The sequence below is a fragment of the Durio zibethinus genome, chromosome 3, assembly GCF_047325235.1.
Source record: "Durio zibethinus cultivar Kanyao isolate XHJ-2024 chromosome 3, ASM4732523v1, whole genome shotgun sequence".
Lineage (NCBI taxonomy): Eukaryota > Viridiplantae > Streptophyta > Magnoliopsida > Malvales > Malvaceae > Durio > Durio zibethinus.
Window position 1 is genome coordinate 5,647,278 of NC_143164.1, and position 8,964 is coordinate 5,656,241.

At 31.2% G+C, this 8,964-nt stretch overlaps 1 pseudogene across 1 annotated transcript; it reads left to right on the top strand.

Annotated features, from left to right (window-relative positions):
- Positions 1 to 490: 490 nt before the first annotated feature.
- Positions 491 to 3,412, top strand: LOC111299717 (cyclin-D4-2-like; annotated as a pseudogene). The gene is made up of 6 exons (XR_016338365.1): positions 491 to 1,244; positions 1,762 to 1,848; positions 1,942 to 2,040; positions 2,127 to 2,328; positions 2,468 to 2,592; positions 2,726 to 3,412. The product of XR_016338365.1 is annotated as a cyclin-D4-2-like (transcript).
- Positions 3,413 to 8,964: the final 5,552 nt, after the last annotated feature.

Genomic DNA, 8,964 nt, shown 5'->3' on the forward strand with positions numbered 1-8,964 from the left:
TTATCTTAGTATATATCTGATTAAAAAAATATTATATATCTAAATTTGAACTTTTAATCTTGAAATATTAATTTCAATAATATAATAATTAATTTAAAAAATAATCAACTACACATGACATATTTATTGGTATCAAGATAGATACATTATTTATATAGACAATCTTGTCATTGCTCATAAAATATTTAAAACTAAAAAATTTATCTTTATTTTTTATTTTTATATATTTTATTTAATTAAGTATTTGATTTAAAAAAATGAATTAATTTATTTTCTCTGTCATTTAAAGAATTTTGACAGAAATATTGGGGTCATTGATTTACAAAATTCCCATGATTTGAAAGAAGAAAAAAAAATAATGACAGCTAATTTATGTATAAGGAGAAAAACAGACCAAAAAGAAATTACTGTAATTACTTCAGTTTGCGGTGAACAAGTAAAGGAGGAAAAGCTCGAAAGGTGCCCAAGTCCTAACACATCTTAATGTACAGACAATAACCATTCTTCTCTCTTCTACGTCTTAAAAATAAAATCTTGTTTTTGCCCTTATTGGTGTCCATATTTTGCGCTTAGATTTTCCTTCTGATTCTCACTCTCTCTCTTGCTTTTTTACCCTAAAAGGGCACTGATTTGCTTCTTAAGAGACCCTCTTCTTGAGCAGGCTTTTCAGGCCTCGCAAGTCTGAGATTGGGAGAGAAAGAGAGAGTGAGGGGAGACTGCTTCAGCTTCAGTCTCTATTAGTAAACTTGTTTCCATTCTTACATAAATTATTATATCCTTAAAAAAACCATTTCTTAGTTCTTCAATTCTTTGATTAAAGGAAAAAAAAATTCACATATAAACATAAAAACCACAGCCTTACTACCATTTCTTGTTTAGAAGATAAGATAAAGATATATTTTTTCTGGTCTGCAATGGCACCGAGTTTTGATTCTGCAGTTTCAAGTCTTCTATGTGCAGAAGACAACAACAGCATTTTTTATGATAATGATTACTTTGGTGAAGGTGCTGAGGTGGAAGAGTTTGGGGCAACATGGAATCATAGATGTTATCGAAACTTGAATCAAAACCGAGTCTTTAATGGTGTTGATGAAGATGGGTTGCCATTGCCGAGTGAAGAGTGTGTGGCTTTGATGGTTGAGAAAGAACATCAGCATTTGCCTAATGCTGATTACTTGAAGAGGCTACAAAGTGGAGATTTGGACTTGGAGGCTAGAAAAGAAGCTGTTGATTGGATTGGGAAGGTGGGTTAACTCAGAAATGAATCATCTTCTTTATCTTTAACTTAGATTAATGAGAAGCTCTCACATTTATGAGTTTCTATAAAGTGGGTGCTTTTATTTCACTATATAGGACTTGTTGTGTCCATATTAGGATTGTTTCAGAGTTAACGTCTCCCTTTTTCTCAGATTTATATGGTTTTCCTCTGTGTTTTGCTGAGTAAAAACCCTTTTTGGCTCCTTAAGGTCGATGAAATGAACTGGGTTTGCTTTTCTCTTTGTTTTGGTATCTTATCTTTCGTAATCTGAAATGTGTTTGGTGGGTTCTTTTTCTTTTTTGCTATTGGGGCCAATGCTGATTTATTAATTGTATTTATCTCTTCATTTCTTTCTTGTCGGCTTGAAACTGTTTCTGCTTTTCGTATGTTCCCTTTCTCTTTATTAGTCGTTATTGTAGGTATGAGCTGTTATGCTTCCTTTCCTGTTCGATTCAATTATTCCTTTCTTTGAGCTTGTTTTAATGGCCCTGTTTGTTCAACAGGTTCATTCCCACTTCGGTTTTGGACCTCTTTGTGCGTATTTATCAATAAGCTACTTGGACAGGTTTCTCTCTGCCTATGAATTACCTGTAAGTCCAATCAAGCATGAGATTCTTCTTTTTTGAACCTGCCTTTGCAATAAACTCCATTGACTTAATTTTATCTAATCTCGGATGATGCAGAAGGGTAAAGCTTGGATGATGCAATTACTAGCTGTGGCATGTCTATCTCTTGCAGCCAAAATGGAAGAGACTGAAGTTCCATTGATTTTAGATTTACAGGTTAAAACTCAAGCAGAGGCAATAATTTTCTTAGGTGTTAGTATAATTTTGGTTTGATTTGATCTTATAGTTTTGATTATTAACAGGTGGGAGAATCTAAATTTGTGTTCGAGGCTAGAACCATTCAAAGAATGGAGCTTCTAGTGTTGAGCACCTTGAGTTGGAGAATGCAAGCAATCACTCCATTCTCCTTCATAGACTATTTCCTTTACAAGCTCTATGATGATAAAATCCCACTTAGAAGTTCAATCTTGAGTTCAATCCAACTCATCTCAAACACAATAAAAGGTCCCTCTCGCTGTTACTCACAGTTGCACACAGACAAATGTACCATTTTTGCAATAATTTTTTGTCTGCAGTGGTCACAAATATGATAGAGAGGTTTGAGAGGGATCTGATGATTTTGGTGGGTGGCAATTGAATGCAGGGATTGACTTCTTGGAATTCAAGCCTTCTGAGATTGCAGCAGCAGTGGCAATATCTGTTGCTGTAGAAACCAAAACAGTGGACACTGAGAAAGCAATGTCTGTTCTCACTCATCATGTACAAAAGGTAAAGCTGCTGGTGGTCCAAAATCCAAACAAAAAAGGCAACATAGATGATTGTTTTTTCTGTTTAGGTTTTGATTACTTGCTAATTAGATTGACTTAACATATGGTTTGATTGATTTTTTTTTTTTTTGCAGGAGAGAGTGACGAAATGTGTGGAAATGGTTCATGATTTGTCGTTGGTTGGTGGGTCTGTCAAGGGAGCCAATGCATCTGTCTCATCTGTGCCCCAGAGCCCGATTGGTGTGCTGGATGCTGCATGCTTGAGCTACAAAAGTGATGACACAACTGTTGGGTCATGTGCAAATTCATCACATACACATAGTAGTCCCAGTACCAAAAGGAGAAAACTAAAACAGACACTGTGAAGTGGAGCTGTAAAACTGATGGAAGATCAAGTTAGGGATATTCACAAAAAATCAAATACTCCTATATGTTTTGCTATTGTTAGTTTGTTACATAGTTGCTTTGGGTGTGTTTTTTAAGAAGATCAGGAGCAAAAGGAAAACCAAAAAATAGAGGATGGAAAATGAGGGGAGGAAAAGGAGGGGATAAAAGGGTACATGAATGGAAGAGTTCTTCAATAAGCTGTGTCATGGGCTGATTATGGAGGATTGAATCAAGGCATTTCATGCTCTTGGCATGGAGGAGTCACCAGCTGTTAAATATTAGACTTCTTAACAGCTAGTATTAGAACTAGAGAGGTGGGGAAAATATGGGAAAAGAAAATTGGAAAAAAAGAAAGTTTTGTCTGCTTTGTGAGATACAGTTTGTTGTAGGTTGGAGTTTTTTTGGAGAAGCAAAAAAGGAAAAAAAAATAGTAATATGAGATAAATTTGCAAAAATGGTTTGGTTTACATTGCAGTGATTTTTATTCTAATTTTAAAGATCGACATAGAATGTGCAAAGAAGCAAAATTAAAATGATTTTTATCCTTTCTTTTTTCTTAAGATATAGAATGAAGATGGCTTGAATTTAAAACAGTTAAATTTCTCGTGAACTATTCAAATCTAATTCGATAAATATTAAAATTTAATTCATTTATTATCGTATCAAATTTGAAATCAAATTATTTGAATAATTAATTAATTAAATTTGAATATTTTATTATTTTGTTCAAAAAATTTGTAAGGTTAATTGAAATTTTATTTTTTAAATAAATTTAATGTATATATAAATATATGATAAAAATGTAACATTTAATATTTATTTTTATAATTTTATTTTATATAATCAAGCTTATCGAGTCCCACTCAAATTATTTTGAGTAAATTATAAGCCAAATTCAAGTATACAAAACAAAGCTTAACTGCGCTCGAATAAGCTTTGAGTATTCAAATCAAGTTCAAGCTACTGGATCACTCAGATTTGGTTTTATTACACCACTAAATGCCATTGCCTGTTTCTCCATCACCATCATACATGAAATAAAAAACATAATTGAAAAAAAAAAAAAAAAGGAGGATTTTGCAAATGACTATGTAATTATAACTGGATTGGCTGGAGCCGTACTAAAATAAGGTATTGGGCCCCCACGTGAATCCATATCAGCAAATAAAGGTGTTCTTCCGTGGATTATTCCTGACATTAAAACATAAATTAACCATAACTGCACCAATCACATGGAACATTCAATGCTTTGTGATATGCCTAGAAGTATTTTTAATTTCTTTCAAAACTATATAATAAATCGCAATTAGTAACTTCCGATCCATCGGTCCTCATTGCTTGTCTAAGAATAATTAACATTTTAGTTAGAGGAAATCATTTTGTAAATTTGATCGTTTTTATATATTTAAAATTGACATCATAATCTTTATATCAGTGACAATTATTTAAAAGTATAGTTAAATCAGATTTAAGTTTAATTTAATCGATACATGTATTTATTTTTAAAAAGATCAATTATATTTGAAATTTAAATTTTAATACAATATTTTTTTTTATTTTCAAATTATTTTTTTAAGGAGTAATATTATGAATGATTTTTAAATTATAATAAAATATTTAATATAATATCAAAATTTTTAAAAAATTTTAATGTATTATTTGATTTATAAATTTATTAATTAATAAGATATTCTTAATGTGATTAATTTTAAATTGATCACAAATAACTTTCCAAATAACATATTAATTAACAAATTTATAATTTGAATATCATATTATAAAATTTTAAAATATAAGTATTACAGCAAATATTTTACTACTAAGGACCATTCAAAATTAGCTCTTAAAAAAATAATTATAGCCAGTTTAATGAACTTTTTAATATCTAGCTCTATTTATCTATGACTAAAAGACTATAATCCTTGACCTTCTGACGAGTCACAACCAAACCATCGTGAGACTAAGCCACAGCCTATCCAACATTTTAGATTATATTTATTGCATTTTAAGGTTTTTTTTTTCCCCCAGAATGTTGCAATGCGATGACATGAGATGAGATAGGAGATGAAATAATTTGTGTTAGGGGGAATAGTATATTTTCCACGTCAAATCTGAATCCCAAAGTCGGAAAATGACATAGATTAGCAACCAAAGTATGGCCCAATTTACATGGTTTAAACAAACATCAGATCACAGTCAGTGCATATGTACGAAACTTACACAAATATATGGAACAGAAGACAAGATCCTTGAAACTGTAAACTGACCATTCCTAGAACCAAAATTTACAGAATCGTCAGCAAGTTTTTTTCTCTCCATTGCTGCAACTGCTGCAACTGCTACCTGGACAGCACCATAATCTAAATTATAAGAACGTGTATAAATATGGTTATATTTATAAATTTTGTCTCCTACTGTTTCAACTCCAACATCGCAGTGTTTAACTTTGGGCCCCTGGTAATCTGTATTAACCAAATCAAACGATAAATGCTACGATCCCTCCATGAATACGATGCAGATGATGCTAATTTCTCTGTTTGAAGAATAAGAATGAAACCTTAGAGAAAGCTAGAAGGGGCAGAAAAGGAAGGGAAGGTTTCAAAGTAATGGCGTTTGTGAAATTGATGTACAGCTTTGCTCCTCTGTCGACTGTTTCTAATCTTCATTTGGATGGGGGGTCGGTGCGTTTCCCTAGTTGGCAAAGATAATTCAGGCCTCAGCTTCAGCCCAGAGATATGACACGCATTAAAATCCAAGACATTGGATTACTGACCCTAATCTTATTAAAAGCCTTGGCCCAAATATGATTCACATTGCATTTTACTGCCACAAGCACAAGCTGATTTTTTTTCACGATTGTCAGCAAATTGATCACTTATTGCTATGGTTTAATATCATGTTTGGCATCATCTAGATATAAACCCATACGTGAAAACGAATCACAAGAATCAAAGCCCCAATGAAAGTGAAACCATTTACGAAAAAAATGAACCAGACCCGGGTAAACTGACAAAAGAGTTCAAGACGAGCAAGGTTAAAGGGCTAATTACCACGAACTGAGCTATCAATCACGGCATGCCGCCACTGGAAACAGCGATTAAAAATATCAAACAACCCCAGTTGCAAAGCACCAACACACTGTTGAAGATAAGACTTGAGAGTATGCTGTTTCCTTATCTCCGGCTGCTGTATATTTAAAGATAAAGCTGTTGTATTTATCTTGACTTTTTTTTAACATCAGTCATTTGGTTTTGTCCAAACCCTTATTCAGTAATACAACTGTCAAAAGAAAAGTGGTCATCGTTTCAAATTTAGACGCATGATGGAAATTCTACAAATCAAGACATGCTCAGCCGCCTCTCAATTATGCTATTTACTATTTGTTTTAGGAGATCATGGCATGTACAAGCAAAGGAAAACGAGGTTGGCTAGAAAATTGGAGAAAAAAGCTGAAAATTATAGAGATGAGACCAATCAATGGACAGTGATGGTTTGCTCAATCCCTCAGGCGAAAAAGGGGGAGTTAAGCTCAACTGAGGAGGATTGGGGAACAGGTAAGTGATTCGACCTAGGGACCATTTGGATTTCGCAGGCGATTTGGATGCTTTTCGAAGTCCAATCGTATTTGGATATACCATCATTTGAGATCAGTTGAGTAATCGCACCAATAATTTTTCACTGGACCTTTTAGGTTTAGTGAAAATCAATCCATCCCACTGCAGCTCATCTTCCATTTTTGTCCTTAATTTATTTTTTTCATTTCATCTTTACCTTTAAAATTAGTGAGTAAATAAAAATATCCATGCCATTTTTTCATCTTTTTCCATTTTTATTTTTTTATTTAAAATTGTTGAAATAATTTTAAAATTTTAATCTAATTATTGTAATAACTAATCTCATTTTTATTATTATTTTTAATTTTATTAAAATTAATTTTATTATTTATTCAAATAAATCTTTAATCTTTTTAAATTTTAAGAATAGGCTTAGATAAAGATAAGTACATCTTCATATGAAGCCATGTTGGACCTCCAATAATTGAAGGCTAGAGCTAGACAATGGACAGCAATTGGGCTAGTTGCTGTGAAAAGAAGTCATTGAGCCCACCATAAATCTTAGCATTTCTTTTTTAATAAATAATTGATTCGATATATGTTTTTAGTTATGATACTTTCTTTATCTTATCCCACTCAAAGAACGATCAAAATATAAAAACACTAACCATTTAATCGTTTCTATTTGTTTTAGTTTTAAGAAGTAAGCCCTGAAATAATCAATTGGACACAAAGGAATTAAAAGGAGGACCAAGATCCACTCTTTTTTATTTTTAATTTCTAATATACTTTTTAAGCTTTTTAATTTTATTATTTATTTGTTTGAATAATATATTATACGAATAAAATTTTTTAAATTTATAATTTTTAAATTTTAATTTTAATTACATATCAACTAATAAAAAAATAATTGACTAGCAAAAGCCACTTTTTAATTCCAATGTAAGTCTTAAGTTCATAGAACCAAATGTCATGTTTAAAGTTTTACATCAAGTAAAATTATTTATAACATACATACCCTGTGCTCATAATCACTCGTATAATTTCAAAATACTTTAAATTTAAACATTAATTTAATTGATTAAAATTTCCTTTTCTCATCAACCGATTAGCCATGTGGGTATGCTTTTCCGCTTTCTCTACATCATTGGTCGGTTCAAATCAAAGCTATGAAAAATCAGCCCAAGCCCCACAACGACGAAGTATGGCTCGATGGTGTAAGAGATTGACCACTGACAGCATGATTTTGTTCAGCAAGCAGGTGTAATATTGCAAAAGTTGACGGCTCGATGGGAATCTAATCCACCACAACGGGCCAGCCAGCTAGCCTGCGTCTCTGGCATATCTTCACCGCTGTCTGGCTGCCCACTTCGGTACGGCGACGGTGGTACTTATGGTACTTGATTATATGGATAGGTTGACCTCCAATGGCCCATACGCCATCTACTCAAAAGCTAACCACCATCACCTTCTATTTTTAACTCTGTCCCCACAATTTCTTACATTCTTCCATCCCTTTGTGTTTTTCTTCTATATTTTCCCCATTTTCTCTTTCGTTTTCTTCACCCTCTTTGCCCAAAATTTTGCAGATTCTTCTAGAAAAGAATGAAGTATTAATTAATAATTTTTATTTAACGAAATAAAATGAGCCGTAAACTTGTAATTAGCATTCCTTTTCTTAATTAACACAAAAACAATGTGAGAATCTAAATTATCACATTTAATCCGATACTTATGTTAATAATTAGCCCTATAAAGTCCATCCATCTAAAGTAATTCAAAGGTAATAATTTCATGTAATCGATATGTTTTTTGAACAAAAATTTATTGGAATGCAACTTTTAAACTCACAAATAAATGCCATGTCGGGCGTTTTTGGCAGAATGTGAATAAATTGGTTTTCTATTTTTGACAATGCCATAACTATTACCCGCGGCGTAAAAGCATGTGCTTTTGCATACGTCAAAGAAAAACACCCTTTGCCTAAAAAGAAGTGGTGATTGAACAGGTTATCATCCCCGAAATAAATAGCGATGGGCAATTGATCATGTTAATTTGTTCTATTTGAAAAAAATAGTAATTAATTTAATTAATTTTTATTTAATAAATAATTAAATTGATTAAAATTTTTTAAATAATTAATCATAATTAAATTAATTCGATTTAATTGATTAATTAAAATTTTTAATTTTATTATGAATAATTATTTAATTATAATTTTAAATTCAAATATAATTCAAATTAAATCATAAAAAAATTCAATAACTTTAATAATTTTTTATCAAAAAAATAAATAAAAATATTTATCTCATTTTTTATCTTTATTTATTAAAAACTCAAATAATTTAATTAATTAGATTATTAATTTTATAAATTAAAAATTGATTAAATTAATCAATTTAATTTATTTAAAAAATAATATAATAATTATT